The following is a 22,834-nucleotide window of genomic DNA, read 5'->3' on the forward strand; positions in this document are numbered from 1 at the left end:
TTTTCGAGCAGTCCCTCTCCTGATGTCATGGAGTTTTAATTACGTTTAACTTTAAACAATTTAGACTTTGCACATCTCACCGACTATTGAAAGCCCTTTGAGTTCGTTGGATCTCGTGAAGTCAATCGGTTCCACCCCTCGCGCTGGTCCCCTCGTCCCGTACGTTTTATGTCGGGGTAGAGGAGGATCCAAGATCCCGGAGCTAGCAGCCACCAGCGTCCAGAGGTTTCCCCGATCAAACATACAGAGATCCTGCCGACAACGCCATTTGTTATGGAAATCTAGGGCCCAACACAGCTGGAGAGTACAAGTCAAATGATCATAACAAATAAATGGTGAATCGAGAAAAGCTGTCTTTTGGTTATTTATTTGAAGCTTCAAATACACGATATAATGATTGAATAATGTCACAAGTCGCACAGAGTATAAGATAGTCTGCGCGAGAGTGCGCAGGACAATGAAAAAGCAGAGATTATATAAGGAAAGAGTGGGAATATTATAACTCCCCTGTTCACACGGGGAGATTGTTATGAGACACCCAGTGGCCTTGAGTAGATAGCATAACGGTTCTCAGAGCAGGGAAGTTCGTGATGTGTCTGACTGTGTATGAGTCTCCCAGTCTGCTGAAACAGCTGTGGCCTTGCAGAGACTGGGAAACTCATAAGAGAATATAATAGAATAATAATGGTAAAAGCACAACAAGAGGAAATAAGAAGCATTTGGTTTAAACATATGAAAGATATAATAAGGATAATAATAATGATGATAATAATAAAATGTTCCACTACATCCCTCCTCTAGTCCCTCCTCTAGTCCCCTCTGGAGTCCCCTCTCCAGTTCCCTCCTTTAGTCCCTCCTCTGGTCCCTCCTCTAGTCCCTCCTCTAGTCCCTCCTTTAGTCCCCCCTCTAGTTCGCCTCTCGAGTCCCCTCTCAAGTTCCCTTCTCTAGTCCCTCATCTAGTCCCTCCTCTCTCCTCTAGTCCCCTCTGGAGTCCCCTCTCCAGTTCCCTCCTTTAGTCCCTCCTCTAGTCCCTCCTCGAGTCCCCTCTCTAGTTCCCTTCTCGAGTCTCCTCTCGAGTTTCGTTCTCTAGTTCCTCCTCTGGTCCCTTCTCTAGTCCCATCTAAAGTCCCTACTGAAGTGCTGTTGGAGGTCCCGCAGACTACTCTTCTGCCGGGGGTCCTGCCAACCCCAGGTCCTGTGCCGTTGGAGGTCCCGCAGACTACTCTTCTGCCGGGGGTCCTGCCAACCCCATGTCCTGTGCCGTTGGAGGTCCCGCAGACTGCTCTTCTGCCGGGGGTCCTGCCAACTCCATGTCCTGTCCCGTTGGGGGTCCCGCCGACTGCTCTCCTGCCGGGGGTCCTGCCAACCCTGTGTCCTGTCCCGTTGGAGGTCCTGCCGCCTACTCTCCTGCCGGGGGGCCTGCCAGCTCCTTGTCCTGTCTCGTTGGAGGCCCCGCCGACTACTCTCCTGCCGGGGGTCCTGCCAACCCTTTGTCCTGTCCCGTTGGGGGTCCCGCCGTCTACTCTCCTGCCGGGGGTCCTGCCAGCTCCTTGTCCTGTCTCGTTGGAGGTCCCGCCGACTACTCTCCTGCCGGGGGTCCTTCAAACCCTTTGTCCTGTGCCGTTGGAGGCCCCGCCGACTGCTCTCCTGCCGGGGGTCCTGCCGGCCCTTTGTCCTGTCCCGTTGGGGGTCCCGCCATCTTCTCTCCTGCCGGGGGTCCTGCCAACCCTTTGTCCTGTGCTGTTGGAGGCCCCGCCGACTGCTCTCCTGCCGGGAGTCCTGCCAATCCCGTGTCCTGGTCCTCTTCCGTGGGTGGTCCTGCCGAGGCCTGTCCCACCAGCTCCGACACCGGGTCATGCCCGGCCTCCGGCGCTGTCCCGTCAGCGCCTTCCTGACCGGCCTGCGGAGCTGTCTGGTCTTCGCCCTCGAGCCCGGCCCCCTGAGTGCAGCGGGCCTCGCCCTCGGGCCCGGCCCCCTGACTCTTCCTGCCGCTGCCTTCGCCCCTCCATGGTCCCCACCTTGGACTCTGTCTTGCCCCCGGGCTGTCCGCCCGAGTCCCCCGTCCGCCCGAGACCCCCGTCCGCCCGAGACCCCTTCCTGGCCCTCTGCCTTGCCCCCGGGCCGTCCGCCCGAATCCCCCTTTTTGGACTCTGCCTTACCCCCGGACCGTCCGCCCGAGACCCCTTCCTGGTCCTCTGCCTTGCCCCTGGGCGGTCAGTTCAGTCCCGTCCTCCTGACCCCCTCCTCCCACCCTGGTGGCTTAGTGATGCATCCCTCCTCCGGACCCCCTTCACCGACCCTGCTTGAGTTTTTGGATTTTTGTTTTGGGACGTCTGGGACGTCTGGGATCCGTCCCTTGAGGGGGGGGGGGGGTGCTGTTAGGATTTGTCTGTGTTGGTATTTTTCTTGTCCTTTTCTATCTTTGGGTTTCCTATTTTATTTTGTAAAGTGTTCACCCCCGTTTCCAGCCTGTTTGCTTTCTGTCGGTTTCCCTCTCTGATTACCCAATTGTGTTCACCTGGTACCTATGTGTTTTCTCCTCCCTCCTCACCTGTCTCGTGTTTATGTGATTAGTCCTGGGTGTATTTAAGTTCTGGGTTTTCTGTCTCTCTTTGTCGGGTTGTCTTGTGTATTGGCTTGTCCTCGGTGAGTGTTCTGTTCTGTATTTGTCAGCATAGCCTTGAAATAAAGGAATTATTTGTACGTTAATCTGCATTTGGGTCCTACCTGCTTCACACACCGTAACAGAAACGACCCCGAACAGAGTCAACACCAAAGAGGCAGTCCAAGTCTAAAGGTCCCTCCTGCAGCAAGTCCCCCATTCCCTCCTGTAGCAAGTCCCCCATTCCCTCCTGCAGCAAGTCCCCCATTCCCGCCTGCATCAAGTCCCCCATTGCCTCTCACACACCTGTATCCAGCTCCTCAGAACCTGCATCCATAGATACCAAGGCTTCGTCAACCTCCCCTCCCATAAATTCCCCCTGGTTCAGCGGCAGGGGCCGGGGGAATATAATGCGGGACATAACATTCCCACACATCATGGGTAAGTGTGTTGAATATGTCACAAATGCAGTTTCTGTAACACACAATGTGTTGTCATTAAAGTACTGTGTTATGTTTCACAGAGGAGTATCTGCAAAGCTACCGGGAGCATTATGAGGGCATCGACCCAACAGTGAGGCTCCAAGAAAACGCAAATTCCAAAATAAGTGTGAAATGAGTGAAATCGTTCCTAAGCTTCATGGCACACGGTTTCAAGCGCCTGTCTGACTGGCTCTTTCTGAGGGATCTGAAGAGGATACGTGGGTGAGTAACATCAATTACTGTCCATGATGTCAGCATCATTGTGTGTGTTCTCCACATTGACGCAATACGATGTACTGATGCGTTTTCCTTTGCCAACAGCTGGTCCCGGAGCCTGATAAAGTCGAGCCTACAGGTCACACGACCTCTGACTTCTACATAAAAAAGATATCACACTTTCTCAAATACATGTCAGCCACACCATGCAAGGGGAGCAGGCTCAACCAAAACGACATGACTGTAATCAAACGGGAACTTGTTGCCATCCTGAAGTCCCTGAGGAAGAAGGTGGTTATCCACCAGATGCAGGTGAAGCGGGACAAGATGGAAGGTCTGCCGAGCCATAAAGACATCATGGCATGTTTGACTGCGGCCAAAACTCGCATCCATCAGCTCCTGGACGTGATGGCCAGCAATCCGACTACCGCAACCCGGCTCTTGCTCTATGGGTACATGACCCTCCATTGGAGCTGCATTTATGGCCACCGTCCGGGGGTCTACTCCAACATGACCAATGCAGAGGTCCGCTTGGAGAGCGGCGAAGAGGGAACAGTCAATGGCCGAACACAGTCCCTCAGACATGGGTGAAGAGAGGGTGCCAGACTCTGCACCAACTTCACCCGATACGGACAATGTTACCAGTGCACAAGCCAGTGACCAACTTGTAAATATGCAATGTGTTGTTGAACTCAGTCCCCTTGTGCTGGATGAGTGAATAATGTTATCATGTTATAAAGTGACAATGTCAATGTATATAGTTCTGTAAATAAAGTTTGTTAAAATTACTTACTTGGTCCTCTTTTTTAAAAACCCACCAACAACTGCACACACATTTTAGTATATATTGCTGAATGTTATTCTAATATTACACCCTAGTTGAGTTGGTACCGGATAATGGGAGTGGAGAATGATGAGTTGGTACCGGATAATGGGAGTGGAACAAGTGGAAAAGTCTAAGTTCACTTTTGGGAGAACCATGAAAACGGGCAAAATGTATCCGACAATGGTGCATCATAATGCAGGTAGAGTCCCCTCAAACTCCCCTTACATACCCTAGGGACCAGATGTTACACTGGTTGGACATTTACTACCGGCCGCGGTCTGCCTAGTGCCAGGGTAGTTGTGTCCATATAACCGACCGCAATGCATAGCGGGAAGTCGGTTATATAGACATCAACAAAATAAGTGTTTAACGGTGATTTAAACTAGTTTATGCGGGGAAAAGAGTGCTCAAAATCGGATTAAACAGGCCATTTCATCCACACCTCACGACTCCCATTAAAAGTGATTGAAATGTACAGGAATCTGTCCATTTCAATCACATTCGACGACGCATGCAGGGTGACTTTCTTACCCAGGAATTAGTGTCTGAAAGCCGGGTAAGATTACTTTAAATGCAGGGTGCACATGGCTGTATTACCCAGCAATTAGTGTGTGAAAGCTGGGTAAGTTTGCTGTGAATTTAAGGGAGATATGGGCATTTCAAACAGGGAGATGTACAGGCCTTTATTACCCCGGATTTAGTGTCTGAAAGCCGGGTAAGATTACTTTAAATACAGTGTGCACATGGCTTTATTACCCATGACATAGTGTGTGAAAGCTGGGTAAGTTTGATGTGAATGTAAGGAAGATATGGCCATTTCATCCACACCTCACGACTCCCATTAAAAGTGATTGAAATGTACAGGAATCTGTCCATTTCAATCACATTCGACGACGCATGCAGGGTGACTTTCTTACCCAGGAATTAGTGTCTGAAAGCCGGGTAAGATTACTTTAAATGCAGGGTGCACATGGCTGTATTACCCAGCAATTAGTGTGTGAAAGATGGGTAAGTTTGCTGTGAATTTAAGGGAGATATGGGCATTTCAAACAGGGAGATGTACAGGCCTTTATTACCCCGGATTTAGTGTCTGAAAGCCGGGTAAGATTACTTTAAATACAGTGTGCACATGGCTTTATTACCCATGAAATAGTGTGTGAAAGCTGGGTAAGTTTGATGTGAATTTAAGGAAGATATGGCCATTTCATCCACACCTCACGACTCCCATTAAAAGTGATTGAAATGTACAGGAATCTGTCCATTTCAATCACATTTGATGACCCGTCCAGGGTGACTTTCTTCCCCAGGAATTAGTGTCTGAAAGCTGGGTAAGATTACTTTAAATGCAGTGTGCACATGGCTGTATTACCCAGCAATTAGTGTGTGAAAGATGGGTAAGTTTGCTGTGAATTTAAGGGAGATATGGCCCTTTCAAACACACCTCACGACTCCCATCAAAAGTGATTGAAATGTACAGGAATCTGTCCATTTCAATCACATTTGACGACCCGTCCAGGGTGACTTTCTTCCCCAGGAATTAGTGTCTGAAAGCTGGGTAAGATTACTTTAAATGCAGTGTGCACATGGCTGTATTACCCAGCAATTAGTGTGTGAAAGATGGGTAGGTTTGCTGTGAATTTAAGGGAGATATGGCCCTTTCAAACACACCTGAATACTCCCATCAAAAGTGATTGAAATGTACAGGACTCTGTCCATTTCAATCACATTCGACGACGCATGCAGGGTGACTTTCTTACCCAGGAATTAGTGTCTGAAAGTCGGGTAATATTACTTTAAATGCAGGGTGCACATGGCTGTATTACCCAGCAATTAGTGTGTGAAAGCTGGGTAAGTTTGCTGTGAATTTAAGGGAGATATGGGCATTTCAAACAGGGAGATGTACAGGCCTTTATTACCCCGGATTTAGTGTCTGAAAGCCGGGTAAGATTACTTTAAATACAGTGTGCACATGGCTTTATTACCCATGAAATAGTGTGTGAAAGCTGGGTAAGTTTGATGTGAATTTAAGGAAGATATGGCCATTTCATCCACACCTCACGACTCCCATTAAAAGTGATTGAAATGTACAGGAATCTGTCCATTTCAATCACATTTGACGACCCGTCCAGGGTGACTTTCTTACCCAGGAATTAGTGTCTGAAAGCTGGGTAAGATTACTTTAAATGCAGTGTGCACATGGCTGTATTACCCAGCAATTAGTGTGTGAAAGATGGGTATGTTTGCTGTGAATTTAAGGGAGATATGGCCCTTTCAAACACACCTCACGACTCCCATCAAAAGTGATTGAAATGTACAGGACTCTGTCCATTTCAATCACATTCGACGACGCATGCAGGGTGACTTTCTTACCCACGAATTAGTGTCTGAAAGCTGGGTAAGATTACTTTAAATGCAGTGTGCACATGGCTGTATTACCCAGCAATTAGTGTGTGAAAGATGGGTAAGTTTGCTGTGAATTTAAGGGAGATATGGCCCTTTCAAACACACCTCACGACTCCCATCAAAAGTGATTGAAATGTACAGGACTCTGTCCATTTCAATCACATTTGACGACGCATGCAGGGTGACTTTCTTACCCACGAATTAGTGTCTGAAAGCTGGGTAAGATTACTTTAAATGCAGTGTGCACATGGCTGTATTACCCAGCAATTAGTGTGTGAAAGATGGGTAAGATTGCTGTGAATTTAAGGGAGATATGGCCCTTTCAAACAGGGAGATGTACAGGGCTTTATTACCCCGGATTTAGTGTCTGAAAGCCGGGTAAGATTACTTTAAATGCAGGGTGCACATGGCTGTATTACCCAGAAATCAGTGTGTGAAAGCTGGGTAAGATTGCTGTGAATTTAAGGGAGATATGGCCCTTTCATCCACACCTGAATACTCCCATCAAAAGTGATTGAAATGTACAGGACTCCATTTCAATCACATTTGACGACCTGTGTAGAGTGGCTTTCTTACCCATTAGGTACACCGACAAAGGCACCTCTTCGGGGCCGCTCCAAGACCCCCAAAACACGGACTGAGGAGCTCCAGGATCCCTCCCATGTACCTCCAGAACCTCGAGCACCTTGGGTCCCCGGGCCCCCGAACTTAAGCACTCCCCCACGGACTAAACCAAGATGATCACACCCTCAAGAATCTCGTGCCCCTGGGAATCTTAAAGGGGGATCTACTTTGCGGTGCTTTACCGTCCGCCCATCGGCACCCATAGTCGGCCTTATTCACAGCAGCACCACCCAACCTCCATGGAGGATTTTTCTCGTGCCCCTGGCAACACTTAAAGGGGGTCTACTTTGCGGTGCTTTACCGTCCGCCCATCGGCACCCATAGTCGGCCTTATTCACAGCAGCACCACCCAACCTCCATGGAGGATTTTTCTCGTGCCCCTGGCAACACTTAAAGGGGGTCTACTTTGCGGTGCTCTATCGTCCGCCCATCGGCACCCATAGTCGGCCTTATTCACAGCAGCACCACCCAACCTCCATGGAGGATTTTTCTCGTGCCCCTGGCAACACTTGAAGGGGGTGTATTTTGCGGTGCTTTATCGTCCGCCCATCAGCACCCATAGTCGGCCTTCTTCACAGCAGCAGCACCCAACCTCCAGTGGAGGATATTCTCGTGCCCCTGGCAACACTTAAAGGTGTTGTATTTTGCGGTGCTTTATCGTCCGCCCATCGGCACCCATAGTCGGCAGCGGGAAATGAAGACACTTTTGCGGGTATTGACATCGACAGTGACAACTCTGGAGAGGAGCACAGCCCGGCTCCCTACCAAGACTCCCTACCAAGACATGTCCCGAAGAGGGACCAGTCACTGGCCGAACACAACCCCTCAGACATGGGTGAAGAGAGGGTGCCATACTCTGCCCCAACTTCACCCACTGTTGCCAGTGATCAACTTGTAAATATGCAGTGTGTTGTTGTAATCAGTCCCCTTGTAAATACGTTATATCCTGTTTGAATTTATTTATTACTGTCAATATTACTGTAAATAAAGTTTGTTAAAATTACTAAGTCTTCTGTTTTTAATCCCACTATGGGTTTTCTTCTTTTAAGATCCCCAGGGGCACGATATTCTGGTTCTGGTGGTAGCATGTAGGTGTTTAGTCCGAGTGAGGAGTGCTCAAGTGTGGGATGATTTGTAAGGTAGAAGAGGGTAAAAAAAGTTAAAGTGTGAACCTCCAGCAGGGCAGGTGGTGCTGTGAAGAAGGCCGACTATGGGTGCCGATGGGCGGACGGCAAAGCACCGCAAAGTAGACCCCCTTTAAGTGTAGCCAGGGGCACGAGCAAAATCCTCCATGGAGGTTGGGTGCTGCTGCTGTGAAGAAGGCCGACTATGGGTGCCGATGGGCGGACGGCAAAGCACCGCAAAGTAGACCCCCTTTAAGTGTAGCCAGGGGCACGAGCAAAATCCTCCATGGAGGTTGGGTGCTGCTGCTGTGAAGAAGGCCGACTATGGGTGCCGATGGGCGGACGGCAAAGCACCGCAAAGTAGACCCCCTTTAAGTGTAGCCAGGGGCACGATCAAAATCCTCCATGGAGGTTGGGTGCTGCTGCTGTGAAGAAGGCCGACTATGGGTGCCGATGGGCGGACGGCAAAGCACCGCAAAGTAGACCCCCTTTAAGTGTAGCCAGGGGCACGAGCAAAATCCTCCATGGAGGTTGGGTGCTGCTGCTGTGAAGAAGGCCGACTATGGGTGCCGATGGGCGGACGGCAAAGCACCGCAAAGTAGACCCCCTTTAAGTGTAGCCAGGGGCACGAGATTCTTGAGGGTGTGATCATCTTGGTTTAGTCCGTGGGGGAGTGCTTAAGTTCGGGGGCCCGGGGACCCAAGGTGCTCGAGGTTCTGGAGGTACATGGGAGGGATCCTGGAGCTCCTCAGTCCGTGTTTTGGGGGTCTTGGAGCGGCCACAGAGAGGTGCTTTTCCCCGGGGTATGTCATGGAAGTCTGAAATAACCTGTTTGCTCATGTCAGGGAGAGATGCTGGGGCTGCTGCGTCCGTGTTTTGGGGGTCTTGGAGCGGCCCCGAAGAGGTGGCTTTGTCGGTGTACGTAATGTAAGTGTGAACTAGCCTGTTTTCTCAAGGCAGGGAGGGATCCTGGAGCTCCTTAGTCCGTGTTTTGGGGGTCTTGGAGCGGCCACAGAGAGGTGCTTTTCCCCGGGGTATGTCATGGAAGTCTGAAATAACCTGTTTGCTCATGTCAGGGAGAGATGCTGGGGCTGCTGCGTCCGTGTTTTGGGGGTCTTGGAGCGGCCCCGAAGAGGTGGCTTTGTCGGTGTACCTAATGGGTAAGAAAGCCAGTCTACACAGGTCGTGAAATGTGATTGAAATGTACAGAGTGCTGTACATTTCAATCACTTTGAATGGGAGTGGTGAGGTGTGGATGAAATGGCCATATCTCCCTTAAATTCACAGCAACGTTACCCATCTTTCACACACTAATTCATGGGTAACAGAGCCATGTGCACCATGCATTTAAAGTAATGTTAGCCAGCTTTCAGACACTAATTCGTGGGGAAGAAAGTCACCCTGGACGGGTCATCAAATGTGATTGAAATGGACAGATTCCTGTACATTTCAATCACTTTTAATGGGAGTCGTGAGGTGTGGATGAAATGGCCATATCTCCCTTAAATTCACATCAAACTCACCCATCTTTCACACACTAATTCATGGGTAACAGAGCCATGTGCACCATGCATTTAAAGTAATGTTAGCCAGCTTTCAGACACTAATTCGTGGGGAAGAAAGTCACCCTGGTCGGGTCGGGAAATGTGATTGAAATGTACAGAGTGCTGTACATTTCAATCACTTTGAATGGGAGTGGTGAGGTGTGGATGAAATGGCCATATCTCCCTTAAATTCACATCAAACTCACCCAGCTGTCACACACTATTTCATGGGTAACAGAGCCATGTGCACCATGTATTTAAAGTAATGTTAGCCAGCTTTCAGACACTAATTCGTGGGTAATAAAGGCCTGTACATCTCCCTGTTTGAAAGGGCCATATCTCCCTTAAATTCACAGCAAATTTACCCATCTTTCACACACTATTTCATGGGTAATAAAGCCATGTGCACACTGTATTTAAAGGGCTGCAGGAACACTTTACCCGCCTTGTAAACACCTTCTCCTGGGTAAAACAATCCATGTATTTCCGCCTGCTTTCCATCAGCACCCGCCAGTCATTTCAAACGGTTTCAAATCGTTTTTTCACTTTTAAAAACAGCTTTCTGCCCTGTAAATGATTTCTAATCATTATTACCGTCATGGAGGAGCTGCAGGGACACTTTACCCGCCTTTTAAACACCTTTTCCTGGGTAAACAATCCATTTATTTCCGCCTGCTTTCCATCAGCACCCGCCAGTCATTTCAAACGGTTTCAAATCGTTTTTTTCACTTTTAAAAAGAGCTTTCTGCCCTGGCAATGATATCTAATCATTATTACCGTCATGGAGGAGCTGCAGGAACACTTTACCCGCCTTCTAAACACTTATTCCTGGCTAAAACAATCAATGTATTTCCGCCAGGGTCACAGCCTGCTGCTGCTGCTGCTGCGGCGGCTGCTGCTGCTGCTGCTCTCCCTCCCTAAATTCACATCAAACTCATCCAGCTTTCACACACTATTTCATGGGTAATAAAGCCATGTGCACACTGTATTTAAAGTAATGTTAGCCAGCTTTCAGACACTAATTCCTGGGGAAGAAAGTCACCCTGGACGGGTCATCAAATGTGATTGAAATGGACAGATTCCTGTACATTTCAATCACTTTTAATGGGAGTCGTGAGGTGTGGATGAAATGGCCATATCTTCCTTAAATTCACATCAAACTCACCCAGCTTTCACACACTATTTCATGGGTAATAAAGCCATGTGCACACTGTATTTAAAGTAATGTTAGCCAGCTTTCAGACACTAATTCCTGGGGAAGAAAGTCACCCTGGACGGGTCATCAAATGTGATTGAAATGGACAGATTCCTGTACATTTCAATCACTTTTAATGGGAGTCGTGAGGTGTGGATGAAATGGCCATATCTTCCTTAAATTCACATCAAACTCACCCAGCTTTCACACACTATTTCATGGGTAATAAAGCCATGTGCACACTGTATTTAAAGTAATGTTAGCCAGCTTTCAGACACTAATTCCTGGGGAAGAAAGTCACCCTGGACGGGTCATCAAATGTGATTGAAATGGACAGATTCCTGTACATTTCAATCACTTTTAATGGGTGTGGATGAAATGGCCATATCTTCCTTAAATTCACATCAAACTCACCCAGCTTTCACACACTATTTCATGGGTAATAAAGCCATGTGCACACTGTATTTAAAGTAATGTTAGCCAGCTTTCAGACACTAATTCCTGGGGAAGAAAGTCACCCTGGACGGGTCATCAAATGTGATTGAAATGGACAGATTCCTGTACATTTCAATCACTTTTAATGGGTGTGGATGAAATGGCCATATCTTCCTTAAATTCACATCAAACTCACCCAGCTTTCACACACTATTTCATGGGTAATAAAGCCATGTGCACACTGTATTTAAAGTAATGTTAGCCAGCTTTCAGACACTAATTCCTGGGGAAGAAAGTCACCCTGGACGGGTCATCAAATGTGATTGAAATGGACAGATTCCTGTACATTTCAATCACTTTTAATGGGAGTCGGTGTGGATGGCCTGTTGAATCCGATTTTGAGCACTCTTTTCCCCGCATAAACTAGTTTAAATCACCGTTAAACACTTATTCTGTTGATGTCTATATAACCGACTTCCCGCTATGCATTAAGTCGGTTATATGGACCCTGTACACTAGGCATACCGCGGCCGGTAGTAAATGTCCAACCATTGTACCCTCTGGTCCCTAGGGTATGTAAGGAGAGTTATTGCTACTCACGCATGCGCAGTTCGTACGTGCTCGGCTGAAGTCTGGCTCCAGTGCAACACATGGCCAACACGCAGGAGAACACGCTGACGCAACAGCGTGAGCAGAGATAGACTGCGCAAAATATACAGATAGCAGGAGACAGAGGACAGCCACGGTCTGATAGCAGGAGACAGAGGACAGCCACGGTCAGATAGCAGGAGACAGAGGACAGCCACGGTCAGATAGGAAAACATTCAGGAGCTATCTGGATCAGTCTTATGCGACAATGGAAACTGAACTAAAGAGAACATTTGAAACTTTAGCAGTCTGCGTGATCTGCCTGCAGGGAGGGGCGGGCCGGCCCTGCGAGTAAAGTAACGAGTAAAGTAACGAATTACTTTATGTAGATAGTAACGAAGTAGTGTGATATATTACTTTTTTTTAAAGTAATATGTAATATGTAATATATTACTTTTTTTTAGTAACGACCCCATCTCTGGGTGGGGCCTCTGCGTACTCCAGATGTCCTGGATGCGGAGAGGGTCGAGCAACGGGATGTCCAGGGTGTCGCGTCCTGCCGTACCGCCGAAGGTTTGGAGGAGGTCCTGGATAAGGAGCGCCGTCTCTTCCGCTCCACGCATCCGACGACGGCAGTGGAGCCTCCACTCCTCCCTGGTGATCGGTCAGGCCGACCATCCCGTGCTTCCCCTCCAGCTGGGACTGCTTGGCTTCAATGAGACGGCGGGCATCTCCGGAGTCCACCTCGAAGATGCAAAGCGACAGCTGCCTCATGAAGGCGGGGTACAGCTCGTGGCTCTCGGTGGTGACACCTGCTGCGAATCGTCGCATCAGGTGCCAGATGTCCAGTCTCACCACGAGCTGTCCCCACTCCTGTGGAAAGGAAACAAAAGTCTGTCTGATTATTGGAGCACCATTTCTCTTTTTACGATGTTGTAATTATCTTGACCAACACCTAGCGTGGCTTTGGTCGATAGTCGTTTTGTATAAGATAAATAATATTGCTATAATTCTACTATGATTATCAGAACTAGTGTTTCCAGACCTGGAACAAGGCAGCTGTCTTCGACACGCCGTCTCTGTTGCAGCAGTCCCGATCCACGTAGATCAGCTGGGGGGGTGGTACCCCGGCGAGTCGGTACCGCCTCATCAGTCCGGCCGCCATACTGGACAGGCCCTCGGCGCCCTCGGAGCAGGTGAGGACGCTGATGAGGACCTGCCCGTACTCGTTACCAACATTGGTAACCCAGGCGGCCGTGTCGGAAGCGGTACCGGCGAGCTTCTTCGTCACCTGGACAGAGAGAGAGAGAGAGAGAGAGAGAGAGAGAGAGAGAGAGAATTCAAATGTGACGCATAAACACACGGCAACTGTAAGAAAAAAATGAAATTGTGCCAAACTGTACTGACCTTCTTGGTGGAATCCATCTTCAGGATGGATCCGAAGGTGGACGTGATCCTGGCCTTGCACTCATCCAGCCGCGTCAGTATATCGTATCCGTACACTGTCAGCAGCCAGATGGGTGAGGGCAGAGTGGGCATGATGGGTGGTGGTGGGAACTGCCCCCTCACGTTGCACAAGGCCAGGAACTGCTCGCACACGCCGAGGTACTGGATCGCTCTCCGCATCCAGGCGTCCGAGTGCTGCTCCCGCAGGGTGTTGCACAGCTGAGTGGCACTGTTGCCCAGAGTGCGGGACTTCAGCTGGGTAACCACCCTCTGGTCACAGGACAGCCTGCAGAAACACAAAACAAGCATTACATGCAGCTCCGTCATCACATTTATATATATATATATATATATATATATATATATATATATATATATACGGTATGTTGTCAATTCCTCTCACTCGTACGTAAGTACTGCTGGGAACTGGCAGCTGTAGGTGGGGGCCAGCTGCCTGATGATGCCCTGTGACCACCCTCCGACCTTCTTCTTGCATCGACGGCACTCCAGGTACTCAGTGGCCATGAGATACCAGCCGTCGATGTCCAGGACCCTCCGGATGGTCCTGTACAGCCCAGCCTTCACCATGGACCCGGGGCATGAAGGCTGGGGGCATGTCAGCTGCAGACGCAGGATCCGGTGTGGCATCCAGAGAAACAGCCGACATGCAAAGAAGGGGTCGGGGGACGCGGGAGGCTGGTGGTAGATCGGCCGGGATTGGGGGGGGTTCCACCACAGATTCAAGTCTGTGATGAGGCCCGGCCTCCCCCACTGGTCCCTGGTGAACAGCACCCGACCGATCCACTGCTGCTGCTCCACAGTGAGAGCTGCACGCCAGGACACGGGCAGCAGCTGGAGAGAGAACCAGAGGAACGTAAAGGGCACGTATATGTGAGGACATCGCTCCAGGGCAGCAGGTGAGCAGTGCTTGCTTTGACAGACAGTCTTACCTCATGCGGCGGAGGCGGGAGGAAGGCTGGCCCCGGCAACTCCTCCTGTCCGGGAGCAGCCGCTCCGGGAGCAGCCGTGGCTGCGAGCGGCGGTAGCGAGGAGGGAGCTGGTGCAGGCTGGACTACTGCTGGAGGTCGCAGGGCGTGGTCTTGTTCCCGCGTGGCCTCCAGCAGCTCCTCGTCCGTGGGCTCGCCCAGCACGGCAGAGACACCAGCCCCCCTCTGGGGTGCGGAGGAGGGGGTGGCGGGAGGCGGATGGAGCGGGAGAGGGGCCTGAACATCTGAGGCTTAAAGAGAAATCAAAGTCAACTTTGTGTCAATCTCAAAAGATGTTTGTACACAGAAAGATTGAAATACTGTTTCCCACAGCCCAGAGGTATAAACAAGACACACATGTTTCATTAACATGAAAGAACTAGACGTTAGTTGTGTTGTGTTAATATTGAGCCACAGAAACTAAAACCTCGTGCAGCACAGAAGGTTGTTTAAAGAGGGAAAGTGACGACGAGACAACGACACCAGATTAGGTGCTGAGGGAGCGATGCAGGCGGCGAGCGGCTGGAGGGGTTACACAGGTTTACGAGCACTCGTTAGTGATGGTCTGACAGGCCATTGGCCGGCGTGAAGCTTGGTGATTTGAGACTTGCAACAGGCGGATAGTTATTCATTAAAGCAAACTTACCTGCCAGGTCAGATCCTTCTGAGTACGGACATTTATAGAGCAAAGTAAAGGGAGAAGGGTCAAAAAGGAAGTCAAACTTTCAGTTATCAACAACATGTTGCATGAATGCTACTTGAGTTTTTACTCACACTGCTCCATGTCAACTACCGCCCTGATCAGCTCTTCATCGGAAGGCTCCTCCGATGGCTTGGAGGGAAGAGCTGATCTGAGGGAGGCTGTAATCGCAACGTGAGTGAGAAGAACATATACAGTGAACATGAGAAACACGAATAGGGTTAAACTGTGCATTTCATTCAGGCTGCACTTGCCTGGAAATGCAGGCTTAGGGACCAGCTTCTTGATCTCTGCCTGCATTTCCACCGCAGACAGAGAACGCCGCCCGGACACGAAGGCCGCAAACGCTGAACCAAGAGGCCTATGAGACAGAACAACATCTAGAATGCACAGCATGAGAAACACCAACGTGTCTTCAGAAAAGTCATCCAGGTATGTCAAACTCAGACGGCTTTAAAATAATACACGCACTTTGATGCAGTCCTCGCTCTCTGGCCAGAGACAGAGACTGTGCTGGTGCCGCTGGTGGTGGTGCTGGTGGTGCTTGTGCCGCTGGTGGTGGCGCTGGTGGTGGATGCAGCAGCACCACCACCAACAGCAGGTCTCTGTCTGTCGCGGCTCTTGGTGTAGCGGATGGCGTTCTCCATCTGCGTGCCGGGTGTGGGAATCTTCCTCCGGAGGTAATTGACAAATCTACAAAAATCAGACACGTGATTCTTATCAACTGAATTAGAATCCACATTGTGTATATATATATATATATATATATATATCTATATATATATATATATAGATATATATATATAGATATATAGATATATATAGATATTACGACATACCGGATTTGTTTGGGGTCCACAGACTCGTACAGGCTGTCCAGGGTCTCAAATTTAAAGTCCCCGAAGCCAACAAGGGCCTGTCCCTCCTGACCAGGCAGGAGGGACTTCGCCCGCGCCTCCTCAAACGCCCGGTGGAACCTGACTGCCTCCAGAAAGTCAGGGTACGCTGAGGAGTAGCGGGTGAAGGCGTCCTGTAAATTCACAAATAAGGTTAAAACTGTTGTCACTCTTTTAATGGTATTGTGAATCAGACTGAAGGACTCCACATTGTTGGCCATCAGCGGGGACTGAGACCCTGTCCTCTCTCGCTCCTTCTGGTGGGAGGCGACCAGATTGATGGCGTAGCCCACGTCGTTCTCCAGGAGCCAGTGGAAGATCTTTCCCTGGTACTGGCCGAACTGGACCTTCCACCGGCTCAGGACGAGGGAGGCGTTGGCGGTGGAGCCACCCTCGGAGGAGACGTGGGCCCAGGCCTCCTTGTCCACCTCCTCGGGCTTCTTTGCCCTGTACAGGGCTTGGCCGGCTGCTCGCCGGGGTGCGAGGGTGCTGGCTTCGGCCGTGGCCTTTAAGAGGAGAGTCCCGTTAGGGGCCCTCCGAAATATTGGATGTTCCATCTACACAGAGTTGGACTCAGTTAGACCACTACCACAAATACAATGAAGTACTTTACTGTTGGAGTCAGTACTAGATGGACTTCTACCACAAGTAGGCTACTATGAAGTTATTTTACTGTGTACTTTTTCAGTTATTCTCTGTCAAACTCCTGTGGCAGAAAATCATTTTATCTCTCGTCAAATATAGCAGAAAACATGCAGTTTGACAGAGGATTAAAACTATAATCAGAGCCCTCTCATCTGAGCTCCGTCACACACACAGGAGCGGGACATCCTCCTCAACCTGTCCGCCATAAATGCCTCAGAGCACGGATAGCTGGGCTCCGTAGCGTCCAGCTAGCTTAGCCGCTAGCTTAGCGATAAATACACACAGCGTTGTATTGTCCTCCCCCTGTCGGCCCTAAGAGCTTCAGAGGGCGGATACCTGAACCGTAGCTTCCCGCTAATGTGAAACACACACACACACACACACACACACACACACACACACACACACACACACACACACACACACACACACACACACACACACACACACACACACACACACACACACACACACACACACACACACACACACACACACACACACACACACACCGTTAGCGGGACATTCTCCTCCCCCTGTCGGCCCTAAGAGCTTCAGAGGGCGGATACCTGAGCTCCGTAGCGTCCCGCTAGCTAGCCAATAGCTAAAGGTGAGCACACGCAGCAGTTAATCAGCAGTACCGCACAAACACCACGGCTAACTCAGTATGACTAATGTCGGACATAGAAGTGTCTTCGTAACAGTGTTTACACGCGTATTTGCTCATAATTAATGCACATTTTACTCACAGTGTCGCTTGCTTTAAGTTACTCAGTAGAATGACCGGTCGAAACAATGGCGGAGGGAGGAGAGATTTTGTAAATAAATCCGCCTCACTGATTGGACGCCAAAAGTTTGATTCTTCTTATGGAACATTATCCAATTAGCCATTGGTCAGAATTGTGGAACATGAAGGGAACCCTGGACAGCCATTGGTCAGAATTGTGGAACATGAGGGAGAACAACGTCTCCCCGGTAGCGCAAGGATGACATGCAAATTCGTGAAGCGTTCCTTATTGTTTCCTTCCCGTAGCTCTTTTCTGTGATTTAATATGATTTTTTAAAGATTTGATATGATTTGGGATGATTTTGGGTGAAACAGCGCCCCCACGGCCCCCAGCGGTACTGCGGCGGCAGAGCCTGCTCTCCACTCCTCTGCCTTTCTCTATAACACTGCAACAGAGGCGGCGCTAGGGGGTGGCTACTTGGGCTCAAGCCCCGGATGTTTTCTGAAAAGCCCCGGATGTTTCACTTAAAAAAAAAAAATGTAAAAAACCCCCCCTTTTTTTTTTTTAAATGTCTCGGGAGTAATGTGCAGTACCGGAGTCCACCAGAGAGGCAGCCGCTGCGGGACATTAGCCTGCGTACTGCGTAGCCTTCCCTGCCCTGAAGAAGAAGTGATCCTTCCTAGTGCCTGACAAGTTTTAAGCTAATAGCCTATACAGTTATGGATATTAGAAAGTTATTTTCATCGAAGCAGGCACCACAAGCTGCAGCAGCAGCAGTATCAGCAGCTGACAACAATGTCATCACCAGCAGTGAAGAAATGGATGATGTTTCAGGTTTGTGAATCTAATGGTGATATCTGCACTCTGGCTGACTGAGTAAGAAGTGAAAAAGAGTGATGTAACGTTAATGTTATAGCTAGTAAACATGGAGTAACCAAGGCAAGGCAAGTTTATTTATATAGCACCTTTCAACACAAGGCAATTCAAGGTGCTTTACAAAAATGAAAGACATTCAGACAAAGGCATTTAAAAACAGTAAAAGATAATAAAGAACATTAAAGAAAAAATACATGAATAAAAAGTTACAGTGCAGTTTAAGATATGAATAGTTCACACAGAAGTTCCACTTTACTGATGAACACAACAGCTCAGTTTAAATTAAAAACAGCGACAAAAAGATAAACCACACTAAGTCAATACCCTTATATGTTAGTATGTATACAGAACATGACTAAAAATGATCCTAAGATGTAACGTTAACCCTTCATACCTCAGTCTACTTTTAAGACACTAAAATAACATATTCCAATTTGTATTTTGTTTTCGCGCGTGGAATTATACCGGCTCTCGTTTCAGTACACATAACAACAGAACCATAGCAACGGAACTGACAGGCAACACTCTGAATCCGATTGGCTGTGACTGCATCCACTCAGAGTGCCCGATTCAGAAACGTGACTCTTACACTCTTTACGTCACAAACAAAGATGGTGGATGAGAATAGATCTATAAAACGATAAGCAATGCGCAGTGGATCGGAAGAGGACGGTGTGTCGGCGTTGTTCGATAGCGGTGCAGTATGCTAATAGGAACACACGCCAAACATGCTAAATCACATCAGAAGGCATCACCCAGATTTGCCAATCACCGGAGTCCGGCAAAAGACAACAGCAGTTCAACAGCTGATCCCCGCTGTTTTTAAGAAGCCAAGAGACATGAAAGCCCAATAAATAAAGATCAAAATAAATAACGGAAGCTTTTGGCATATTTTTTCAACGACTTGAAACACTTTCTTATTATTTATGATGTAATATTTTCAAGACATTCTTTTTAGTTTTACAGCTTGATGAAACCTTTTTGTTTGACATCAGCCATTATAGATACTATGGCCATCTGAGTGTGTGTGGTACTGTTTGTGGTTTGTTTTTAACTGTTTAATACAGTTAATTATTCAAAATGTCAGAGTTCCTTATTTTTAAACTGAAACTTGCACTACTGTTCAAAAGTAAATAACAACAAACCTGGAATTATGCATTTGGGACTTTTTTTTGCTTTTTCTTGTTGTACCGAACCGTACCGAACCGTACCGAACCGTACCGAACCGTGACCCCCAAACCGAGGTATGAACCAAACCGTGACTTCTGTGAACCGTTACACCCCTAGTCCCGGGTGTTCCAGGGAACTCACCAAGTGTCAGAAAACACAACCCTCTCTCTTTTCCTCCGTACCCAAATCTCTAAAAACGGGGCTGCAACGGATCTGATACAGACTGATCTTGAATTATTTTCTACGTCACAGAAGTGGTGCTCCGCTTATTGGTCAATTCTCCACCTATCAGGGGAATGTGGGGTTGGGCTACGGCCGGCCATTGCGCTGGAGACGCTGTAGTACATATGCCAGGCCTGGAAGTGGCGCTGTAGTCTGCCACAAAAGCAGCGAAGAAGACATGGTTGCCCTTCTGTTTATACTCTGCTCTGGCTCTTTCTCTCCCTCCCCGAGGCAAGCGTTTGCTCCCTCGCTGTAATTCTGTCCGGTAGTCCACCAGCAGATGACAAACACCCTCCTCTCCGGCTCTTCCAAGGAACGAGGGGACCGTGCGGCAGAGTTTCAGTTAGATTTTTATTTCGCCGGTCAACATGTCCGTTAAGTTGAAATCTTCCGGACAAAATTAGAAAAGTGCCGGTCAAAGGTCTTCTTTGTTATTTATTGAGCTTTAAAGCAAATGAATAATGACTCTATATAATAATAATAATATAAGAATACAACACGGAGGACAGAGATCTCTTTTTCTCCCCCTCTTCTCCCCGCTGCAGCCCAGCAGCTGATCTCAGAGCATGCGCCCCTCTCCTGCAGGGGGGTGTGGTGCAGCTCACAGAATCAGGCCCCTGCAAAAACAGGGCTGGAAAGAGCAAATAGAGCGAAATGAGGCATGGCTAAAATGCAGGATCCGTTTGGTATTTTGAAAGAAAAACTATTTATATACTTTATATAGGTATGGCCCTACAATATATTGTTCAAATATAGCATGATATGTCCCCTGTAAGGTATTATTAAGGTAGGGTTAATGTTGCTCTCAAAGTGCACCAGCTTGATGCTTTTAACTTCAATATTTAAAAAAAAAATCTTCCCGGGGGGAGCATGCCCCCGGACCCCCCTAGAGGAGGCGACGACCCCCCTAAAGGATGTTTGGTCCACCCCCCACTTGTAAAAAAAAAAAAATAGCACTTTACCCCTGCACCCCCCCCCCCCCCCAACAACTCCTGGGCTAAGCCCCGGATCTCCTACAATCCTAAATCCGCCTCTGCACTGCAACATTTAGTTCACTAGTTTCACTTCGAGTAGTGGGCTATGCTTTAACTTGTGGAGGAGAGACACCTCCTCTGAGCTCTGTGCCTTCATGACTTCTTCTGTTTGCATCTCGCATTTCTGTTGTTAGCAGGATTTCATCCAACAGGAGTCATCTGTGCTGTACACAGAGCAGCATCTGATCACAGTGAAGACAGACCTGAGAGGTTTAGACATCTGGATGCGGCACAGGGTCTAAAGTGCCACTTTAGCGGGACTCTACGAGCTCAGGAGCCCCCCGCCCTCTGATGCATTTAGGGCTGCCAGGTGAGGAGGATGTCCCGCTCCGCTGTTCGGCCCACTTTAATGGAACCAACCCTGGACAGCCATTGGTCAGAATTTTGGAAATTGCACGAGGATACTGCCCATTCTTCTCTGTGAAAGGAGGGGGGCAAGGAGAGGAAAGTGGGCCCTGCTCCGCGGAGCGGAAGGTCCGTGGTTCGATCCCCAGCTGTGGCAGAGATGAGGAAGAGCTCCGCTCTCAGCCATGAGCAATAGCACTGACTGACACAAAGTGACTCTGAAACAGGGGTTTGGTAAATGATGATGATTGTAATAAACTACAAAGAGTACGGTTTAGTATCTGTAAAGTGCTGTGAGAAAACATCTGAATCAATAAAACTGATCTGATTACAGAAAGGTTTGTTCTACAGAGCTGTATTATGATGCACGTTATATATTATGCGTGAGATGAATACATATTATTATTATTAATAATAAAAGCTGTCATCCAATCAGATCAGAGCCCTTTAGATCAATAAAGCCAGTGTACCACCCAGACCCCCCCCCCCCCCCAAATACTCTTTGACACCCACCGGCTGCATGCTTGATATGAAGGTAAAGAGATGTTAGGAACTTGTCAAAACTGATTTGATTAAAGAAAGGTTTACAGAGCTGCATTATGATGCATTTTATATATGTATCATCTCTACTGTGCTTATTGATGCACCATGTTGTGTTTTATTGACCCGTGTTGCAGTCAAATATCAGACGTTGTGTAATTAATTATAAATAAAGTTTCCACACAAAGTTCAGTTCAGAGTTTTATTTTAAAATAGATTTAAATAAATAAAGACAAAAGACAATTAAAGAAAAAGTGGCATCATTCGCCCCTCTCTGGGTCCCAGCAGCCATGAGAGGGCCAGCCGGGAGCAGTGTCCGAAGAAGAGGAGGAGGAGGTCCCGGCACCTCCGGGATGTTGTAATTGAAGGGCTGTCCTTGTCCCACCTGTACAAACGACAGCCCTTTCGCCGGCAGGAGAGGCTGGACAGCCATAGCTGCTGCAGGGACGACGCCAGTTCCCTGCTGTAGCTCAGACACCCCCCTGTCTTTCTGGCGCCGAGAGAAACCCAGGCAGATGTTTTTACGGAAAGATAAATCCCAGTACGGATTACAAAACCACCAACAAAGCTGCAGGTCAGACTCACCACTGGGACTGGGTCCTCTGGTTCAGCTCAAAGAGCTGGATGTCGGTCTGAGCCATCAGCCTCGGGCTGGCCAGCACTGCCTCCCTAATGGCCACGTAGTCCGTGAGGATGAGGAACCACTGAGTCCTCATGATCCCTCCGAACCGCGTGGCTGCGGGGTGGAGACGGCAGAGCTGGCTGTAAATGGCCTCTACCAGGCGGCTGGTGCTGGGCCATGTTGCAGGGCCCCGAGTTCAGCCCGAGAAGACAGCTGAGTCACGGAGACTGCAGGTCTCTGTCTGTCGGCTCTTGGTGTAGCGGATGGCGTTCTCCATCTGCGTGCTGGGTGTGGGAATCTTCCTCCGGAGGTAGTTGACAAATCTACAAAAATCAGACACGTGATTCTTATCAACTGAATTAGAATCCACATTGTGTATATATATATATATAGATATTACGACATACCAGATTTGTTTGGGGTCCACAGACTCGTACAGGCTGTCCAGGGTCTCAAATTTAAAGTCTCCGAAGCCAACAAGGGCTTGTCCCCCCTGACCAGGCAGGAGGGACTTCGCCCGCGCCTCCTCAAACGCCCGGTGGAACCTGACTGCCTCCAGAAAGTCAGGGTACGCTGAGGAGTAGC

This window comes from Pseudochaenichthys georgianus, chromosome 9, assembly GCF_902827115.2.
Source record: "Pseudochaenichthys georgianus chromosome 9, fPseGeo1.2, whole genome shotgun sequence".
Classification (NCBI taxonomy): Eukaryota; Metazoa; Chordata; class Actinopteri; order Perciformes; family Channichthyidae; genus Pseudochaenichthys; species Pseudochaenichthys georgianus.